This window comes from Monodelphis domestica, chromosome 6, assembly GCF_027887165.1.
Source record: "Monodelphis domestica isolate mMonDom1 chromosome 6, mMonDom1.pri, whole genome shotgun sequence".
Lineage (NCBI taxonomy): Eukaryota > Metazoa > Chordata > Mammalia > Didelphimorphia > Didelphidae > Monodelphis > Monodelphis domestica.
The window spans coordinates 191,457,740-191,480,686 of NC_077232.1; the positions used below are offsets into that span (position 1 = coordinate 191,457,740).

General features: G+C 37.1%; 1 protein-coding gene across 4 annotated transcripts in view; it reads left to right on the forward strand.

Moving 5' to 3' along the window:
- The first annotated feature begins 223 nt into the window (after positions 1 to 223).
- GUCY1A1 (guanylate cyclase 1 soluble subunit alpha 1) overlaps positions 224 to 22,947 on the forward strand; it is a 95,752-nt gene continuing 73,028 nt past the window's right edge. Inside the window, exon 1 of one of the 4 annotated variants that reach the window (XM_007496200.2) lies at positions 224 to 1,096. The gene's annotated coding sequence lies outside the window, so the exon portion shown is untranslated. Of the gene's footprint in view, positions 1,140 to 22,947 lie in introns of all 4 variants that reach the window. The other 3 variants (XM_007496199.3, XM_001366350.4, XM_016423157.2) reach the window with 3 other exon arrangements.

Here is a 22,947-nt window from a genome sequence, read left to right on the forward strand (position 1 = left end):
GGAGAAATGATAGCATTAAGTAACAAAGCCAAGTCTTTCAGTGACTCTCTATGTCCTCTGAGAAAGAAGATTCTTGGGCTGAACCTGAAATTACAGGCCAAGTAAAGACAGATTCAGAGAAATGAATCAATTTCACAACCCTGTTGTCAGAGATTTTAGCTCTTACTATTTAAATCAGTTAAATAGAGCGTTTCAGAACCACAGCCCAGTAAAAGAGGAAATTATATTAAAGTACATCGTGCTGGCGTCTGGTTTTCTCCCACTCTCTTTGTCCCTTTGATTTCCATTTCTTAAGTATGGTTTCGGGAATGGTTAATCTGGCAGTCCAGGAGAGCTTAGTTTGCCTTTGCTAGCTGAGTCTGGTGGGTGGAGCATAGAGCATAGAGCATAGAGTCGGTAACCCAAAATACAAGTTTCTGAAGTGAGTTGGGAGATTGGGACCGAGGGAGTAAGAACAGAGGGAAACAGCTCTTCCCACCAAGGAAGCAAGCCTCCGCAGAAGGAGCTGTGGTGGGGTGGACGACCAGAAGCAGAGAAAGGCAAACAGATACAATTAGGCCAGCAGCCAGGCAGGAGGACGCCGAGTGCAGTATGGTGAGTGAATGACATTCCCTCGGTCCATGTCTAAGTCTGAAGAATTACTTTCATTTTTCTGTGCTTGGAAAGAAGGGACGGTTCAAAGCTTATGGCGTGCAATTGGACAAAGAGAAGGCTTTAAAGGGCGTGTGTGTGTGCGTGCGTGTGTGTGTGTGTGTGTGTGTGTGTGTGTGTGTGTGACAGTGTCAGAGAAGGCAGGTTTCAGAAGAGCTGATAATCTGGTTGCCAATGGATTTTCTGTTCCCTGCCCGCCCGTGAGCTGTTAAGCAGGTAGGGTGAGTGACTTTAGTGCAAAGCCCCAGAAGGGTCATTCATGCACATGAGTGTGCCGCGTGCACCAGAGGTCAGAGCAGGTACTCCACAATTCCCACTCTTCCCTCCTCCCCCCTCCCACCTCGGACGCCCCTCTCCGGACCAGCGCTTGCAATAAGACTTGGTGGATCATGTCCTAGAGCTGCCGGTGATCCGGAATTCCGGCCTGACTCTGGGAAGATATAAAGTAAGTGATCGTTGCTCAGCCCACTCTGGAGTGGCCTCCTGAGGTTAGTTCTTGGTTCTGGAGTAGCGCGCCTTCGCCCTGTCCCTTCTCCACTCCCAGCTCTGCTCAAGCTTGGGTTTCAGCTCCTGTCTTCTCCCCTGGGAAGCTTCCTGCCCAGCTCTCCCCTGCAGCCCAGCCCGGCCCTAAGTAGTGTCTGGTTCCCACGCTTGGGAGGAGGGACAAAGGAAAGGAGGTAGTGTCCAGATACCAAGGATCAAGACTGGGGAGAGGGGAGGAGGAGCGAGGAAGGAGAGCCTTGGACTCTAGGGAGATGAGGAAGGTGACAGAGAAGGCTCCCGACGTCCCTGCCATCCCCGCTGACCAACGTTCGATAACTGCGCTCAGGGCTCGGCCGTGGGAAAGTACTGCCCACGCCCGGGCTAAGGCTCCAGCGCCGCTCCAGACTCTCCATTCCCCCAGCCTAACAGAAGGGCAGTCCCACAGTTGGTCTCCTGGGCTTGAGCCCAGCTCTCCTGCCTGGGGAGGCTTACGAAAATAAGCCCCTTAAAAGGCATCGCGTGGTCCTTTGCACCTATGTGTAGGAGATTAATGCTCTGTGTCTGAAACCTTCTCCTGCGTTTAGTTAGCCTGCCAAGGAATGAGCTGCTAGCAACCTCAGTTTTTCGTCCATCTGCAGCCTTCTGTAAGCGTACCAGCCTCCTTTCTTAAAAATGTATAGGTTAACCTTCCCTCTCAGCTAGCCAGCTCCCAGTGGGTTGCAAGAAGGGCAGGGGTCAGAGAGAGTAAATAATTTTTAAATGGTGGCGGGGCAAAAGGGAAATTTGGTTTGGGGTCTAATTCAGCACTTTGGAAATTAGCAGGGTAGATAGAGCCTTGCATCTGTAAGTCACTTTAGTGGTAACACTGAAAAAAAGTCTTATTTGAATTTGTACAGTTAGGGTCTGCAGACCTAGAGACCTGATTGCAATTATGCAAACTTCATACACTTTCGTTTTGCCTTGGACATGTTGCCTTTTCTCTTAAACATTGTTTCTCCTTCTTCGTTATTGCATTTTTTCAAAGCAAATTGCAACAATTCTATAAAACCAAACTATAGGGACTATTCCTCCTGCCCTCGGAGCAAATTATAGGCATCTTGTCGTTTTCCAACTCCTTGAAATGCTTGGGCTTTGAATGGTACAGGCTGTTTCAGAATTTGATGTTTCTGGGGTGAGAATTCTGCCTAGTTGTGCCAGAGACTACTAGTTCTGTGTTTGAAAAACAGTTTCTGGAAACACCTGTGTTATTGGCTTCATTGGTCAACATTTATTGATAGAAGCAACATTTTATAGATTCTTCACATTTAGATCTAATCTGTTGCTGTTTCCAATTTATTTCTTTATTAAAATGACAGCTGAATTCCAATAATTCCTGGAATTATAAAATGAAACACCTTCATCTCCCCTCATTTCAGTTCAAAATCAGTAGCCATAGAGCTATACGTATCCAAAGGCCAAGACAACTTAACGGTTTTGCAGAATATTGGAGTCCTTTTGTCACATAGGACCTTTCTGAAGAGGCAGTTTTCTTTGGAAAACAAATAGTCCAAATTATCTACATAGGGTTCATAAATCTATAAAACATTAAAAAAATTTTTAGAATAATGAATTCTTATTGTATTATTAGTGAAGAAAAGCATTTTACATGAAAATTACTCAGTGGGTGAGATTTTTTCCTACAAAGAATTAAAATCAGGTTATTTACAATGCAGAAAGTCAGGGGGAAACATTGTTCTGATTGTCCAATTCCAAAAGAATTAAGTTTTGTCTTTGTGTTTGAGAATTTTTTCAATTTGATATAATGCAAAGGTCTATGGACTTTATACTTGATTTGGAGTATTACATAATTAAGGGGAAATCTCAATGGCTTATGATTTCTTAGGTTCTGGAATCCCTCCTACCTTGGGCAATCCAGAGCCAACTATAACTGAGTCTTAATGAGTTGCCTAAAGTTAAATCCATGTCAGCACACACACACAGCTAGTTAAGTCATTATAGGATATCTATGAATGTGTCTATTTATGGTTAGGGCAGAGGGGAGAATATCTGAATCTAGGTCCTAACCTATAACTTCTGTTCACTACTATTATAAATGTCATGCTTCCTTTTAATTGTAATAGCAATGTGGGGGGCGGGGGGATGAGATCTGATGTCAATTTTTTTAAACATCTACTGTATGTAAAACTTTTTCTGGGTGATTGGGAAGATTAAAAGTTTACAATAAACACCATTTCTTTCCCTGAGAAAAGGATATATTGGCAAATAACTGGAATATCAGATACTATGTAAGTGTGTAATAGAGATGTAATTAAAGAGCTGTGTAAACTTTGGAGAGAAACCTCATTACTTACTAACTCCATTTGTGAAAGCTAGTTGGAGAGAGTGGTATTTTAAATGGGTTTTTAAAGGAGGAGGCAATATCCTTAGGGCAGCCATATGAAAAGAAATGCTTTGTGATGTCAGAGAAAGTAGTCACTACTTCAATTCCTTTTTTTCTCTCTTTTTGGTGTAACACTAATAGGAACTGAATGGAGGTATTTATTTGATTCTGGTATTAACTCATTCATATAGTATTTTTGAGAGATCATTTAGGTTTGGAAGAGAACTCAAATGTCATTAAGCTGAACCCCTCATGTTAGTGATGAGGACACAGAGGTCCAGGAAAGAGAAGTGACTTCATAAGGTGTTTTTCACTCAACCTTGTGATAAAGGAAGCACAAGAATTATCTTCAATTAATTTCAATTGACTATCAGAGAAGCCAAGCAGTTTACCCAGTGCCACATAGTGTTAGCTGGAGTTTAAACCTAAACCTCTTGACCCCTAACTTGGTAGTCTTTCTTATACCATGTTAATAGTGCCAGGAGAAAGGGATTTAAATGGTTTTGTGGGTACTTAATTCTGCTCTGTTACTTAAGAGCCAGTCTTGAAGTCTATTTCAAAACTAATGTCACTGTAGACTCTAAACTCAAGTAACAAGTAGTAAAACATTCATGTGAGCAGTTGAAGTGACTAATAGCAATTATTGTATAACCAAGTACAACCTGACTTGTCACAATCCTTTGATGTGGTATTTTAGTTTTGCCATGGGTATTTCCAGAACAAACAAACAAACCTAAAGAATCTGAAAACAAACAAAATAGTGTGGTGGCAAGAACATGAGATCTGGTGTCAGAAGACACTGATCCAATTTTCAGCAGGATTGCTTAACTACCTAGGCGGCTAAGTAGAGCAAATAGTTTAGTTTCTTGATCAGCTTCAGTTTTGTCCTCTGCAAAAATGAGGGGAATAACTTTCTACTTTGTTAATATACGATTCCTAGTGCCACTAAAAATTTATACAAGATATCTTGTGAAATGAAATACTTCTCTTTCTCAATGGCAATTGAAAATCATTTGTATAGATGAGGAAAAAAATTCTAATTTTTTTCACAAATAAGTCAATTTGAAATGAGTTAAAATACTTCATATGGCCTCACCTAAAAAAACAACAACCTAGGATTTAAGCTAAAAGTCCCTTTAGGATTCATTATAGAAAATGTCCAGACTAAGTGTGCATTGTAGCCAACTCCAAAAATATTAAGAAATAACTCACAGTTAGAGTTGGAAAGAGCCAGATCACTGGGTTTGGAATCAGAGGAACTAAAACAAAATTTCAGATCTACTTCTTCCTATAGGTGATCTGAGTAAGCTGTTCCATCCCTATAAGCCTCAGTTTCCTTTCCTATAAAATAAATGGATTGATCACCCAGAGAAAGAACAATAAATAGAAATAAGCAAGACATACTTTTATATATACATATCTTTTTGTCAACTGATGATTGATTTCTCAAATGGGGGAAGGGAAGAGAAGAAGAAAGTTACTTGGGCACTTTAATGTAGAAAACAAATAAATACATAATTATTAAAAAATAAAACACACTATATCAGCTCCAAGATCTCTTTTTATATTTAAATTCTAAAAATTCTCCTCATTTTACATTTGGGAACACTTAGGCCCAGGGTGGCTAAATGATGTAGATTCTGATTAGGGTACAATTGAATTCTTGTTTTGTATCTCTGTTTCTCTAACTAACTCATTTATACAGGCTGTGTAAAATGGGATACATATAGTTATATATTCTCCTAGAATTGGAGTGATATTGAATCATATAACTTAAAGTATAAGATCTTTGAGAGTAGAGATTGTTTCTTTATATTTGTATTCCTAAAGCATGGGGTATGTGAGTGTTCAAGAAGGACTAGCATCTCTGGTGTGAAAGTTTGCCATTTTCAGGGCTGCTCATCCACCTTTGGTGTCCACCAGGCACTCAGATCTCACCTATGGCTCCAAGTAGCTACCGTATGTACAGTGATCACACTGTGGTAAACCCTCTGGACAGATAGGCTAAATTAGGTGGATGGGCCACAAACTTGACACATCTATTCCAAGCATGCAATGACTTTCCCCAGTGGATTGGGTTGATGAGAACAATTTGTTCCAAAAGCCATAAAGGCAGCTGAAGCAGGCATTATGGGATGTGTGGATATTGATCATATCTCAAAGACAACAAAGTCATCCACTGAATCCTGAACCATCACCAGTTGTTCCTGACTTTTGTCTTTCTGTTGGACTTTGAAGACTGGAAGAAAGGAAGCTAAGTACTCAGTACAACTCTGCCTCACTTAAATCTAATTCATACACAAGTCAAGACATCACACAATGTCACTGGTTCTCTTTAAAAACAAAGAAGAGGCAGCAACTGGTTGGCTTAGTGGACTGAGAGCCCAGCCTAGAGATAGGAGATCCTGCATTCAAATTTCACTTCAAACACATCTTAGATGTGTGATCCTAGGCAAAGCACTTAATTCTCATTGCCTAGCCATTACCACTTTTCTGCCCTGTAACTAATATACAAATCTAAAATAGAAAGTAAAGGTTTAAAAAAAAAGAAAGACAAACAACAATTGCCAGAGCATAATGCAGTGCCTGGCCTATAGTAGGCATTTAAGAAATGTTGTTGATTGGTTGGTTATTTGGTTGATTGAAGCATCTTTGGAATTCCACTAACCTAAACTTAATTCAAAACTTTACTATTGCATAGCCATAGATATTCATCAATAATATTGATTATGAAATATCTACTGCATATAAGGTCTTACACATACAGGCTAATAGAGATTCAAAGTTAAAAATAGCATGATCTCTTTACTCAGAGATCATGTAATCTAACAGAAAAAAAACAATAATTGAATATGTGATATATATAATACAAATAAAATATGAAGTAAAAGGGGGGGAAAAATAAAGCTAGGCAAAGTATGAGGGATAGAGAGAGTAAATTTTAGGTAAAATTTTAGGAGAAGCATTTTCATCTAGGAAGAAGTGATACAGTTATGCCTCCATGGTCTTGGGGGTCTACATTTCAGAACAAAGGGACCTATACAACATGAGGTAGAGAGTCTATTCTAATTATAGTAGCATACATACCCCTTCTTGTATTTAGCTTTAATAATAAAATTGAAATAGCTCACATGTCTAGTGCTTTGAAGTTTGTAAAACCCTTTTTAAATATTATCTCACTTGATCCTCACAATAGCCCTGAGAAATAGATGCTATTAAATTCCCACTTACAGATGGGGACAGATAGAGATTAAGTTCATATAGTTAGTGTCCAAGACAATATTTGAACTTAGTGCTTCCTGACTCTAGGTCCAGCATTCTCTCCATTAAGACATTTGTCTGCCTAGCAACTATTCCTAAAACTTCTCTTATAGTTCGCATATTTTAATAGCTTATTATTTATTGTTCTAATGTCGGGCTGTTGTAACCAGCATGCTGTCTCAGAAAAAACACTCATGCTAGACTCAGGAAACTAGGGTTTAAAACTTGGCTTTCCTACTTACTGCCTATATGACCTTTTTCAAAGCACTCTACCATTATGGGCTTCCATTTATAACTGGAAATTTGGGAGGTGAACTCAAAGTATAAGTTCCAAGGTCCCTCCCATCTCAACTTCCTCTACATTTTTATAAGCTACATTTACCGAGTCTGTTTTTTATTCTTTCAGGAAGGGGGTGAGTATCATTATCGATAGTTTCCTCTCCTGGAGAGAAGAGCAAGGAGAAGATGTAGGAGGCTATAGATGCATAAATATACAAAGTCTGAACAACCCTACAGATATATTAAGTAAAGAACAAGGTGGAACAAACACTTCTCTAAAGCTCACACTTTTAGCAGTTCAGGTTACTGAGGGTTATAGAACAGAATAATCATTGAGAGAAGATGTCTCCCAACTCTATAGAGTACCACCATTTTGTGATTTGAATATATCCTTTACTTAACTGAAAGGTTACCATACAGATCTCCAAACCCAAAATTATCCAACTGCTTGGAGTCCCGCCTTTATTATTTCATTCCTTTTAATGCTGAAGAGTTTCTAATTATTCTTAGCTGTCTATTAAAATGCAGATAAGTAGGACCATAATCTCTCATTGAATTAGTCCTTTAGTAAACCCCCAAATCATGATTTGACAAATTTGAAGTATATGATACATATCATGGGAGGATGGAAGAATGGGAAAGGAAAGGGGATGATCATAAGAGAAACTGCCAATATAAGAGGTAGGGAGAATAAAAATAATGATGATGATGACCCTTCATAAACTGACAAATAAATTCCCATATTAAAAAGTGTAGATCTTATACTATCCTTGAGAATTCAACAAATAAAGTACATTCCAGTTCAATCAAAGCATTATGACAGATAAAACTTTTGTCCTCTGTTACCTGGATACAACATTGATCCATAAAAATTAAAATATAACCTTTAAAATAGCAGTTGTCATGCCAAACACTTATACTCTCTCAATTGTGTTAGATAAAAAAAAAACATTCATAATAGAGAGATGTAATGGATGAAATCAAAGCTATATAGAAACTTGATAATATGTTGAAACAAGATATAAATCCCAATTGTCCTCTCTGCTACTAGAAGATGCTTTTAGTTCATTTACAGAAGGCAAGTTAACATATGAATGCTTTTATATCCCCATTCATTTACAAAAAGTCAGTTAATCAATGAGGATTCATTTATTAAGTGCTTAATATATGCCAGGCAATAAACTAAGCCACAGGGATACAAACAGAGACAAAAACATTTTCTGTACCAAGGAGCCTGCATTGAAATGAGGAAAGAAATAGGGAAATTATTCAGTATATGCCAGATATATACAAAGAAGTTGGAAGGTTAACTCGGAGAAGAAGATACTAGCAGCTAAGGGAGCCTGCAAAGGGCTCTTGTAAAAGGTAGCAGTTAATCTGCAGCCCTAAATAAAAGCCAGGGAAGCCAAGACAGAGAGATCAGCAGGGAAAGAATTTTAAGCATGGAGAACACAGAGGTGGGAGGTAGAGTGTGTTATGTGTGAAGAATAGAAAGTATACCAGTGTAGATGGATTATAGATTGTGTAAAGTAAGATATAAGACTGGAAATGTAAAAGGGACCAGATAATGGAATTCTTTAATGAAAAACAGAGATGACTTTTGGTTCCTAGAGGTAACAAGGAAATGGGGAATCACTGAATTTTACTGAGTGAAGGAATGGCAAATTTGAACCCCAGACTTCAATCCCCTTGATTCTGGGAAGTCCTTGGCACTACCCAGAATGCCCTATAATCTCACCTGAGATCCCCACCTGGGCCGAGAACACAATTTGTATTTAAACTGACTTTACTGCCTATTGGGGCTGGCTGCTTCTGCTTCTAAGCACATGCGTCTCTCTCTACCGAGCAGGCAAGATGTAGAGTAAGTGGCTGTGAATGGGTTATGTGCCCTAGGCACGTGCTTTCTTATTTTGTATTTCTTTATTTCTTAATTTTAATAATCTTTAATAAACCTCATAAAATACAATACTTTTAGTAGAGAAACTAATTTAACTGTTACAATAGTCATATCTACATTTTAGAAAAAAAAAACACTCTAGCAACTAACTGAATTGGAAAGGGGATACATTTGGGGCAAGTAGACCAAGTAAAGGACCATAGCAATGGTACAGGTAAGAGGTTGTAAGGGTCTAAAATTAAGGTAGTCCTTGTGTGAGTAGAGAGAATGGGATGTAAATGAAAGATTTGTTTTGAAGGGGGGAATGACAAAAATTTCACCAGGAATTAGATATGTGGAGTGAGTGAGAGTGATATATTGTTTGACATCCAGGGTCAGCCAGCCTGGGTGACTACATGGAAGAATGACGGTGCCCTCAACAGTAATAAGGAAGTTGGGAAGAAGGAAAAGTTTGTGGGAAAAGATAAATAATTCTGCTTTGGCCATTTTGAGTTTGGAAAACTGATGAGACAACCAATTTGAAATTCCCAGAAGGCAGCTGATATTGTGGAACTATAGCTTAGAAAAGAGACAATGGATGGTTTGATGGTCTACAAATTATCTGCATCTATTTAATAGTTGAACTTGTGGGAGCCAAGAAGATCAAGTGAAAAGATTTAAGGTAAAAAGAGAAGAGAGTTCAGGACTCTGTGACTGCGTGTGTGTGTGTGTGTGTGTGTGTGTGTGTGTGTGTGTGAGAGAGAGAGAGAGACTAGAAAGGAATTTCAGACAGGGGAAAGCACAAGAATCAGGAGTGTCACAAAAACCCTGAGAAGAGAGAGTATCTTGAAGGAGCAGGTAGTCAAACCATACCAAATGCAGCAAAAAAAAAAAAGGAAAAAAGGATGAAGGCTGAGTAAAAGCATTAGATTTTGTAAATAATGGATCATTGATAACTTTTGAAGGAACTTCAGTTGAATAATGTAATGATCTAGATTGCAAAGTAATAGTTATTTTATTATCTTTGCAATAGTATATAGAACATTAAAAAAGGATGACCATAGGATTGCAACTTGTGCTATTGCTATTTCTAGCTGAACTCCATCAAAAAAAATGAGAAGAGGATTTTGACACTCCACATACAACTTTAAGATTCATTAAGCATTGTACATACTACTAGTTTTGGGATGTAACCACCATGAGAATTGTCACCAATTTATCAGTAGAAAGTCTCAGAAGAGTGAAATTACTTTTCCATGATCATAATATTAGTAACTGTTTACACAGTTCACAAAATTCACCAGCTTCAGTTTTGCTGAAGACTAGATTCTCTTCCCAACCTACATCCAGGCAGTTTTCATCCCATCATACCATGTTTCATGCTTATGTAGTTCAAGAAAGATTTTCTTCTTCATAATCATCCTTTACCAATTCAGAACCTATAATAAAATGTATATAGAATTGAACTATATAATCCAGTCCCTCTATTGAATATTACTTTTCAGCAATTGTATTTGCCTTGTTGCTGTTGCCATAACACCAGATATTTTTGTTTTGTTTTCAGTTAAGATACTTCACTGAATCCTTATGAAAGTATTTTGGCCCATCTCTATATTTTTTCTCAGAAGAGTTATTTGGAGACATGTCTGGATATTTAAATATTTAATTGAGTTTATTTTTTTGCTTAGTTGTTAAAAGATGTGTAAACTACAAACCAATCTGACATAATATACTTGAAGACCAGAAGGATTTTTTCTTAAAAGAAAGATTTAAGGTATGACTGTGCTTAGTACAATCCCAGCTATTTGTAATGAAAGTTCTGTTTTATTCTCTCAAAGAATTCCAATGATGTTCTTAAAATGTTATCTGTTTTTGGTTTTAGTTTTAAATTAGGCAAAATCCCTTGGATTCATTTAGGTCTAGGTACCAGTTTTAGAGAACTAGACCTATTCTTTAACTGCTTCCTTGCTTTTCTAGATTAGCTTAGTTTTAGTTCCTTGGTTATGGATTTTAATGGCAAGCTGTTGGCAGCTCAACCTTTCAGAATCTGCCATGCCAAGCTACAGGTGTAGAATCCCAAGACATAAGGATTTCCTTCCTATAACCACCTGCCTTGATTTTAGTTTAGTCATGCTAATAATCAACTACTGTGAACATGGGGAATTCCTCCCTTTCTTCTTCTCCTTTATTCTTCCTAGCAAGAAAGACTTTATTATCTTAATAGCAGGATAATCACACCTTTAGGCTTCAAGCTTTTCATCCTTTTATCCTCATTACCCTCTCAAAGGTATATCCCACTTCCAAACTTACTTTCTAGCCCTTCATTCATTCTTTCTTTTCCTGATTGGTTGGTGCATGAGTAACAAATTATCCTAGTTGGATTACTTTGGTTAGCTCTGCCCGTGGTGCTGAAATTGCTTCTTCCATCAATGGCCTATTTAGAGTATCAATGTATCTTTTGGCATGAAAACATAATTCAACCAATATGTTCCAGACATTGTACAGGGAGCTAGTAATACAAGGACAGAAATGAAACAGAATTTGCCATTAAGAAACGTCTTACATTTTTGGATGCCATTAGACTAAGACCATTGATAATCTCTGGACTTGAGCTACCCTTTAGTTAGTCTTGGGGCCAACATGCCTACTTTATATATGGCAGTAGGACCAGGAGCCTGGGCTACGAGAAAAATAAAAACAGCCTTTGTTCTCAAGACACTTGCAATCTAATGAGCAGGATGAGATATATAGACAAATGATTATTTAATACATGTTAGATTTTTAAGTATGTTGAAGAAGTCATAATAGCAATAGAGTTTCAGGAGTGAGGCAAATCTTCTACCAAGGAGACAAGTGTAAAAAATATTCATGTAAGAGATTAGGCTTTAAAGAATGAGAAGTTGCTTGTCAGCTTCAAGACGGTAGAGGGAAGAAAAGAGGGAGGGAACATGAATCATGTAACCATGAAAAAAAAATTGGAAAAAATGAATTGATTAATTAATTTTTTTAAATGAAGAAATAATGAGAATATTTTAATGCTGTCACAGGTGTAAAAAGAGTACCAGTGCCAGGATACCTAATGCATTAAGTCAGGATAAACCTGGATGAGATTGGAGACCATTAAGTGGTCCAGTATGTTTTGTACAACATTCCCTCTTCATTGAGTCTTCTAACTTACACTGACACTAACAGATTGTTTCTACTACTCTGGGTTCTAGGAATATCTTTTGTCTGGCAATTCTCCTAATATTGTAGTTCATAAGACCTCAATGGTATACTTCTTCTGAAATAACCAGCCAGTAGATTCAGTTCTTTAACAAAGGCATTTTCTTGAATGGCATTGCAAAAACAGTGAGTACAAAGCATTTCCCCCTCACCCAAAAAAAAAAATCAAAAATAAAACAAACAAACAAAAAACCCTAGAATCACTCTTTCATAAATATATAAAAATTCTATAAGAGGAAAAGCAGACACAAACTTAGAGCTAAATGGTAGTAAAGCCACATATACAAGAAGCAAAGGTGACCAAAGAATCTCCTGATATTGGAACTGTAATACTAAAACTGTAATGCTCTCATGTCTTTTCTTCCTCTAAATTCCCCTGTAGAGTTTACTGAAGGCTAAGGAATCAGTAATGGGGGAGAGACCTATCTATTAGGCTGAACTTAATCCTCGCAGAGCTGTGTTTCATCCTGTTGGGTCAATCCTCTGCTGGGCTGGATCAAGCAAATCACTTAATTAGGAAGATGGATCCACTCAGTGTTTAGCTGCTGTGAAGGACTGGGCATGGTGCTCTGCCAGTGGGATGCTGTTGCTCAGGCTGGGCTAGCAGATTGCTCAGTAATTTTGCTTTCCCAAATTGAAACTTCTCCACTGGAGTCAATCCACTGGATTTTCCCAGGCTCCCATTCAAATTGGAAGTTCCAATCTTCACTTATACTCAGCGATCTTTCATGACCCAACTTTGAAGGTCCTGATCAACATAGGGGCATAGAGTTCCTTGTGTGCCCTTGCTTTCTTCCAGTAGGTTTATGGCACCCTGCCCCCCTACTGAGAAATGTGACTATGAACAACTAGTCCCAGTCCTGGAGGCCTTAGGTTCATACCTAAAGGAAGGGACCATAAAGTGATCCTCCACTGGGTCAGGGTGAACATGTCTAGTTCTTGCATATTTAATGGGAAAGATCATGCTGGCAGCAATCAGTGGGGTGATGCATCAATCACACTTTAACAAGACTGAAAGTACAAAGACAGAGGGCACAGAGGGTACAGAGGCAGATGGTGCAGGGATGTCCAGCAGAAAAAAGGATCAGAGGCAGACTGTTCTGGGAAGAGATAGAAGAGGGGAAAAGGGCACATGGAATCATTTGTGAAACTGGATTATGATCGGAAGCACTAAGGCAACATGAACCTGTGTCAAGTGAAGAAGTACTTGAGGGGCAGGATTTGAGGGTACTATTCTTATAAGGTTCTGGTGGGGAGAGGGGAATGGATTAAGTCTTTTCCAGGCCACTTCATGGTTTATTCATTAGCATATCAATATCATCTCCAAGTTATCATTGCCAGCTCAGGAATCCCTAATTAGTATAATGTTTTTCTGGTTTTACTGTACATATCTGGAGCTTATTTGCACTTTGCAGACCTAAGGCATGGGATGGAGGGGCCATTATATTAACATCAAGCTATCTTCTAATTTTGCATTTTGTTTCTGGAAGTGACCATAATTAATTTAGGAGGCAGTTTTTTCCAAGTGGTTTCTATGTTTCCCTTTATTCTCTCAATTCCTATTTATGTTCTTATTCCTTTATCCTGACTTTTTATATACCCCTTACTGTAGTAATTGGTGAAGTGGTTGCAGAAACCAAGGCACAACTTTGATACCCTCAATCTCTGGCTTGTTTAGTTTAATATAGTTTAGTTCTCTTTACATGTGAAGCATTACAATGTTCCTTTTAGCCAGGGCAGTGACACTTAGCCAGGACTGGCATTGTCTTCCCCTATTTATTTTCCTTAGAAGCATTGTTCTGAGGTTTCTCCCATTCAGAGAGAGATGAGACTTCTAGCCTTTCCTGTTGGATAATTCTTCTGGAATAGAGAAGCATTCTTAGTTTTGAACTCCCTTTTTCTTTATAATGACCAACTATATTACATTTCTCATTCTGCTATTGGGACTTAATGAAGAGTAAATCAGTACAAAGGTATTGAAGTAGTCTATGACTACCTGTCATTGTCAAAATGAAAGTAATTTCATTTTCTTGTTGTCCTCTTCATAAGCAGCTGAGCTTTTAAAGCCTCAGACATTTCTAAAGTGTGGAACACTCTCTTTGCTTTTGAAATGTCTTCACCTTTACATCTCAAAGTCTCTGATCCTCAGGACTTTCAGCACTATTGAAAGCAAATGGAGTATATCTGATTGCACCTTCACCTCATTGAAAAATTTGTCTTTACAAATCACTTGGGATAGATACATATAGACATTTCATAGTTTCCATGATCAACATAGGTAACATAGGTCATCACAGTATTCATTTATCATGACATTCACCATATGCTATCTTAAAAAGCATATGATAATGATACACACACTGACCAACTAAGAGGCCACAAGTAATAACATGCCAAATGTATATATAGCCAAAGGACATGTCAGGGAAGCATGTACCATATAACAAATATTCCATCTTGGCATCCACAGCAACACTGCATTCATGGTAAAGAGACATGAATCAGTCAATAGTAACAATGCAAGGTATACTGAAATACATAGTAAAATATATTGTTATGCCATATGGAATACACATTACACGTGAAATTTGGCCGGTTTTTGGAATAACCACCTTTCTTGGTTTCCTGATGCATCATGAATAGATCTAGTCACTTTCTAAAAGTCTCCTGGGCTTGTGGATGGTTGACTACCAAATTCCTTTTCTTATATCATCAGCTCTTATCTCACTCACTCAGCAGAGGATCTCACCTCTTCACCATCATCTGACTCAAACATCTTCCCCCTTCCATCACTGGCTTCCATCACATTCTAGTCTCAATTAATTGTTTGACTTTTCCCTTGACTATGTCAAACTCTCTATATGCATCCCTGATGCCTTTTCTATCATTTTCAAAATGTTGCCTCCATTGTCATCCCCATCTGTCCCGAACTTGTCTCTATCGGCTAGATCCTTCCTTGATGCTAACCATGATATGATCATGTTTCTCTCAGACTTAAAGAAAGTCACACTTTCTCCTGCTCTCACACTCACTATCCTTGCTCACTATCACATCTAAACTTAATCTAGAAATGTGTCTACACTTGTTGCTACTACTTTTTCTTTCACTCTACTTTTCCTCTTCTCATTCTCTTTTAAGTGCTTTGCAATCTGGCTTCTAATATGTAAGGGGTAAATTTAGGGTTGAGACTGAATATATTACTTAATGGTCACTAGGTATTTAAATTCTAAATTCCAATGAAATACTCAAGTCAGAATGGAATTTATGGTGGTTTATTTACAATAGACAGAAGAAATTAAGAAGAAGGAGAAAGAGGGAAAGGGGTAAATATCTACTCTAACCAGGCCTGAGCCAAGTGGGGTTCAGAGGCCTCTCAGCCAAGGGGTCTTCCCAGAAGATTAAATCTAGCTCGGCTTCCAGCTAGGAGGCCTCCTCAAAGATGAGAGGCCTCCTTGGAGGCTGGAACCTTTAGAAGGGTCAAGAGAAAGGGAAATCAGCCTTAACACTCACCACATGGTTGCCTAAGGGAAACAGTCTCAGGACCCACACTTCAGAGCTCCTCCAAGTCAAGTTTTTTTCATGCAAGTCCTCAAAAGCCACAAAAAGCATCTCTCACAGGAAGTGATGCAAAATATAAAGGCAGTTCTTTACATCACTTCCTGTGTCTCACATGTACCAATGGTGGCTTAAACTTGGCTTAGGGAAAGCCCAAGGGGTCAGTCAGTAGTCTCTGATTTGTCACTTGCTAGCACACACAGGTCACACATCATCCTCCTCCACACTTAATCCTTAAGTGGGGGTGTATACATTCCTGGTTGCTAAAATTCTAAAGACTAAGCAGGGTGGAGTAAAACTGAAATTCACAGATGTTACCACTCAACTAAAACTACCTTCCCCCAAATTACCAATGATTTCTTTTTTTAAAAATCTCTGAACTTAAATACCAAAAAGAGACCAATAACAGAAAATGAAACCATGAACCTCCATATTATATTACTTACTTTTCTTTTAATGAGTGTTTGTAAGCTGTACAAGTTTCCATCAAAATTGTTTTGCTTTTCTGTTCTTCCTCTAAAACTTTCCTCTTTTCTCTTATGCATTTTATAAACTGTTACAATACCCTCTCTTTTTTGGTATCATTCTTGTTAACCTGTCCCCCAAATTAAAAATATTTGTACCAAATTAATGGGCCATTCCAGCAAAATGTATCCACCCAAAGCCATTTGCAAAGGTTTTTTTCTATTTCTACACCAGATATGTCCATGATATCTCTGCTAGGAAGAGGTAATATTCTTCTCTAGGGATGTAGTTTAGTTTTCCCAAATTCCATTATCTAAAGCCCCCCCCATTCTTGTGTGTTCTCCAATATCAATTTCTAGTTATAACTGTCATCTCCTCTAAATCTATATTTTATGATTGATTCAATGATCAGCACCTCACTAATATTATCTCCTCATATCATTGTCTTACAATTAATATTACTTAGATTTTACAAAGGAATAGTTACTGATAAGATGTAGCAAGAACAGAAATATAAATATAACTTTCCCTTTCAAAAAGGAGTCATTATCTTTCCTCTACTATCTTGGTCCCTGGGGAGAGTAGGCTGAAACTTAAAGCAATTACTGTAAAGCACTTGCCTCTACCAGGTTAAATTTCAAATATGATATAACTGATAGATGAGTCAGTGCCTAGAAACCAAACCACAATATCTCAGTTATGAGTTTTATCTATTACTGGGCTATATCAAGAAGGTTGATCTTCATAGTTATGTTGACACCATTAGGTCAATTGCTGCCAAATTCCAGCATCTCTATTTAATGAACGTCATTTTCTTCTGTCCTTTTAAGACTCATAATGTTGTATTCATCTAATCCTTCCTAAGAGTAGAGAAAAATATAAACAATGGAGACTTCTGAAGCAAGGCCATGTATTTAAGGGCCTCATGTTGGCTGAAGTACAGAGGACTTTGTGTCTCTCTCCTCAGAGTTTTACATGTCTTTCCTCTGTTGCCATTAGGAAAGTGAGATTAAATGTTGGGTTTATATGCACAAGCAGTTCTACTTCAACAGTCAAACAAAAAGTCTTCTTCATGACTCAGTAAGCAGAATAGAAATAGAGGATATCTGCACATATTGTGCAATGGATAGCTGGACCCTTCCATTCCATGTCATCACAAGATTACAAAAGCAGGTTCTGCAAATGTGTATACTATAGGACTTGACCTTCATTGGCCAGCACCTCCATTACTTTTGTACACCTAGCATTTTCTACTATAATTCCTGTCCCAAAGGCCACTTGTATGGGATTCTCTCCTCAGTGATGAAGGTGAATGCCCTGATTTGTACAAGCATTGGAATGAAGTTGGGAAGTGCATGAGAGCTCCAATTTTCTTCAATCTTCTTTGAGATTTCAATTGCTTTGGATGCTTCTGGCTTCCAGCTTTCAAAGGGTGGATGGGAGAAGCCAACCACATTTCAGATCCGTGAAGGAAAAGACACTAGGAAAACATCAGAGGAGCTGAAAACCTTCATCATGTACTTATCCCTAACTTACTCCTCTAAAGACTTTAGAAAGTTTCTCCTTGAGTAAGATCTAGAACTATTTTTCTTGGTTAAGATGAATTATTTTGCTCCAAGTGAGAGAGCCCTTTCACTCAGTATTGTCTGGAATATATTCGCTTATGTATTGCTTTTACATAAATAGATTTTGTTTCTTACAAAAATAGATTTTATTTGTTTTGCTACAATTTGGCTGAATGTGTTTCTTTCCCCCTATTTGTTATTATGTTCATTGTGGAAATAGTGTTTGGTGCGTCTTGGATGGAGAGCTTGGGATCCTATTTCTTTCCAACAATGATACAACAATAAGAAGTTAGACTGAATCTGAAAACAACAATATTTAAAGGAGCTGATAGATAAAATTCTAGCCTATTACCCACTTTCTCTGAGTGGCCTCTAGTCCCAACTTCTTCCTTCCACATGTGTCAGGAATTAATTTCTCCCTAGGAGAAGGGTTAGGGGAAATGATGCTAGAAATGTGTTGAGGGGTTTTATGCCTCCCCAAAATGTCACCTTGAGCCAGACAAGTGGCACCCTTAAGGGGACAACCCTTGCCATAGAAGGAGCCTCTATACACGTGGGGCTCTCACTATCCTATAATACCTAGCACACAGTAGTCACTTAGCAAATGTCTGATTGATTGATAAGAAGCCCTTTGCCACTATTACTTAAGTAAAAATGTTTAAGAGAACAGTGTTCCTGGAAAGTAATGAATATGTCAATTCAGACTTAAGAATTTTTTAAAAAATCCACTTGTTTATCATTTCCCAAAGCCAAAATAACACATTGTCACATATTCCTTTCATAAAGTAAGGACAGCTTTGAACATTTGCTTACACAGTCATTCAGCTTTATCCTTAGAATGAACATGTGGAAAAAAATTCTCACACTTTTTGTCCTTTGGGATAGGAAATTCTTCATTGGTGCATATCTTAATATTTCTTTTAGTTTCTTGCAAGTGCAGGGAATTATTTTATAAAACTGTAAGCAGCTCTGAGATCTCTTAAGGGAGTGACAGGGTTGGGGGCAGAAAGAAGAAGTAGTTTTATTTAAGACAAGATGCAGTGAAGTCTGATGAATGTTATCATTATTACTTTTTAATCTTTATTTTATTTTTTTATTTTATTATATATAAATATATATATATAATAAGTTTTATTATTTATTTACTTTAATCTCTTAGAATTGGCTGTTTTCCTTTTTTTAATCCTTAGCTTCTGCCTTAGAACCAATACTATGCAAAGGGGGTTAAGTGACTTACCCAGGGTCACACAGCTAGGAAGTATATAAGGCCAGATTTGAACCCAGGACCTCCTGTCTCTAGGCCTGACTCTCAATCCATTGAGCTACCCAGCTGCCCCAGAATTGATTGTTCTCTTCAAGGCTCAGCTCAGATTCTGTCTCTTGTGGAATATCCTTTCCTGATTCTAGAGTTGTTAGTGTTCCTTCCCTTGGCAAATGACCTTATAATTACTTTTGCTCATGAGTTTTATCCCTTATTAGAATGTTAGTTCTGTATGGCAAGAATTATTTGTCCTTTTTGTATTTGTATACTAGAGTCTTGAACTATAGTAGATACATATTAAATGTTTGTGAATAGCAATGTATGTTTCCTTAAATAATAAACCATTTTATTTACATATAGCTCCACCCTCTCATCAATGACTAAAATGACTCCATCAGTCACTTTAGGGAGGTTTTTTTCTTTCTAATTATCCATGTTATACCTGGGGTGCCTGGAATGAGTGGCTAGTTAGACTTTATAGAATGAAAGGAAAATTAAGTAACATGGCACAATGAATCATCAGTGATGAAATAATTATTTTGAAGTTATCTCTCTATATCCTTTACCATTAATACATCTAATTTTTTTCTTTTAAAGAACATGCCTAAAACTTTTACTGTACTTTAGCATACTAAATTAATTAATTAATTTATTATAAAGATATTTTATTTACCAATTACATGTAATAACAAATTTCCACATAAGTTTTCCAAAGTTACATGACAAAAATTGTCTCCCTTCTTCCCTTCCCTTCCCTTTCTGGGCAGTGGCCAGAAAGAAGCAATTCAATCTAGGTATACGTGTATTATCACAAAATGCCTACAGTTTTTCGATCAGTCCAACTCATCTAATTCTCATATTTTTGCTATTGTTAGTTGGAATTGCTTTAGCTGTTATTGTATATTCCTATTAATATTCCAGGAGAGCCACATTTCCATTATTTTTGTTCTCAGTTAACATTTATTGGATATATACAAAGTGCGTTGTGGAATAAAATCCATTTATCCCAATATCTGGTAATTCTATTGAAGTCCATTTGTCCTTGAAGATCATAGGGAAGTTGTGTTTTGTTTTTGTTTTTGTTTTTGTTTTTGCTGCCCCTGTTTATAGTGCTTGTTACTTTGCCTCGCCATTACAGAACTTCTATCTAGTGTTGAAAGTACGTGACTGCAGGCTATACAGTGGCTTGATTGCACACTACAGGGGAAGGAAAAAATGTTCTTTGAACAGTTCTATTTTCTGATGTGATTTTTAGGAGCCTGTTGCAAGGAAAAGTAGGTATTGCCTGCAAATAGTCTCTATCCGTGAATTTAAGTTGGGTCTCCAAATTTTAAGTGTAGTGCTTTCCATGTTTAAATAATGCTTATCTGCATTTAAAGAAATAAACAATATCAAAGATTACCTCACTAGAAATGCATATTACTTTTCTATAGTAGAATAGTTTCTTAATCGATTTGGGCTGACAAGAGGGATCTTGAATTTTTTTGACTTATTAAAAAAAAAAACAGGTGTCACAAATAAGTCCTTGGAAATCCTGAATAACATTAGGAAGGTTACCAATATTTTCCATACACAAAATAATGACTTTATGACAGGTGAATTATAAAATTCCTTGTAAAACTAAGTTTCTTATGATTTGTTTAGAGATTTGTTGAGAAGGGAGATTAGTGCTCTATTCCCAATAAAAATACTAGTTCATTAAAGATTGTTTTGTCCATGTGGCTTTGAAAGGTATATTGTTCTATCTGATGTACTATAACTATATTGGGCCAAGAAGAACATGAACATGAATTTTCTTTTCAAACACTGTCTTTGCTCTAGGCGATAGGGCATTCTGTCCCTGAAGCATGAGTCATGCTAGAAAGAAATTTACATGGGTTGAAAAATTAACTGCAGACAAACTGTACTTAGTATAAGAGAAATGTAAATAACTGTGAGCTGAATATAATCAATTTTCTAATATATTTTGTTACCAATTTTGACAAAGTTCAACACTGATAACCAAAATATTTATAAAATAGGAATAATTAAATTTTAAAGATGAATATTCTCACTTTGCTTGATTACAAATTTGTAACTGGTTTTGTTTTTCTTGCCTTCTTAATGGTGGGGAAGGGAGACCAGGGAGGAATAGAATTTGGATGAAAATAAATTGAAAGAAAAAGACATTCTTTAGGTACAAAGAAGCTCGAGTCACTATTCAGCTTTGCTGCACTGAAAAAATATTATTTTTAGCCTTTCTTATTTAATATCTCAATATGAAAACAGAAACATTTGATAATGGTAATGAAGGATCTGTTCCATCTATAAATTGGAAATTAGAACCTTTCCAATACCAAAGGATAGTTTGAAGACTTTAAAATGCTGAATTCAATTTTTAAAAAACCAAAGCAAACAAACAAAAAAAAAGAATACTCTTTTGCACCATATCCATTAAACATGTATATAGTAGCCACTCCTACAATTCTAGCTATAGAGACCAAAGTTAATAGATATCTATCCTTAGGAGGTCTGTACCATAATGGACTATTCTGATAGGGTGTCTGTATTTAGGCATTATTATGGTGAACTCTCAGGGGGGCTCTCATAATAATGCCCCCAGGGCCACCAGATTGCCTGACTTGGGATGAATCCACCCATATCAGAAATGGAAGGGTCAAAGCCCCTCTGCTGATTGGACTTACGAATCTTGCAACTTGTAAAAAACTGGGGGACTCGAGGTTTATAAAAAGAAATTTTAGATTAACATTTTTAAAACAAGAAAAATGCATTTACAAGCATCTTTTGCTATCTTTCATAGTTTTTTAGATTAAAAATTTATGGGCTTGATAGTACTAGATTTTAGTCACATAAATTTAAACAAATTAATTTTATCTTTTTTTCACTATTGTCACCCAGGGTTGTAGAAGGCATCTGGAAGAATAGAATAGGATGAGATCACAAATCTCTCAAAATTTCAAAGAAATAATTAGTATAAAAATCATTAGATGATAAGCTCATTAAAGGCAGGGACTGTTTGCCTCTTTTTTCCTTCCCATTCATTGCTTAGCACAATGCCTGGCATAGAGTAAGCACTTAATAAATGTTTATTGATTGGTTGATTAGATACAGTAGTTAAAGGCAGGCAAGTGATTAAATCCAAAGAAGTCATCCAAAGGAAGATTTTAGGTTTGGAATAGAATTCCAGAATGTTGGAAGTAGAGATAATCTAGTTCAGTCTATTCATTTTTCGTATGTGAAAGCTGAACCCAGAAATGTTCTATGGTTTGCCCAATGGTGCTCAGCTATTTAATGGCATCACCAGGTCAAGAACCCAGAACCCTTAACTTGCAGTCCATGATACTTCATTATATCACAACCAGTAGCCAGGATTCAGATTCAAGGAAATTAGATTTAAAGAGAAGTGCATTGATAAATTAAGTATGCTGCTTCTTTGCCTTATTTTATGTTGTATAACTTGGGGTTATATTTGCTCACTGTAATCAGGATACAAGAAACATATATTACTGTACCTGTAATTAGGTAAGAGAAAAAATTCATATTTAAACCTACAATTAAGCTGCCATTTTGCAAATAATCTGGTTTCTCTATATGACCTATGTCTTGTACGCCAGGAGTCATTTTGAAATGTAGAAAGATCTAGTGGATGAAGGAAATGAAATTAAAAGGTATGCATTTGACACCCAATTCCATTGCTTTTTCCACAACACCTAATAACCTCCATACCACTAAACAGCTACCAACACCAAGTTATACGAATAATAAAAATGTAAAAATCAGATCATTTGGTGTTTTGATGAGTCTCTGCTCTTGTCAATATTAATACTCTCTCCAGTAGTAGAGATTGTAGCCATTCTCTCTCCTATTCTTGTCCTTCTTCTTCTTGTCCTCCAATAAATTGTCCATAGACTCTTTGTCCAACAAGTTGGGGATTTACCCTTAAGTC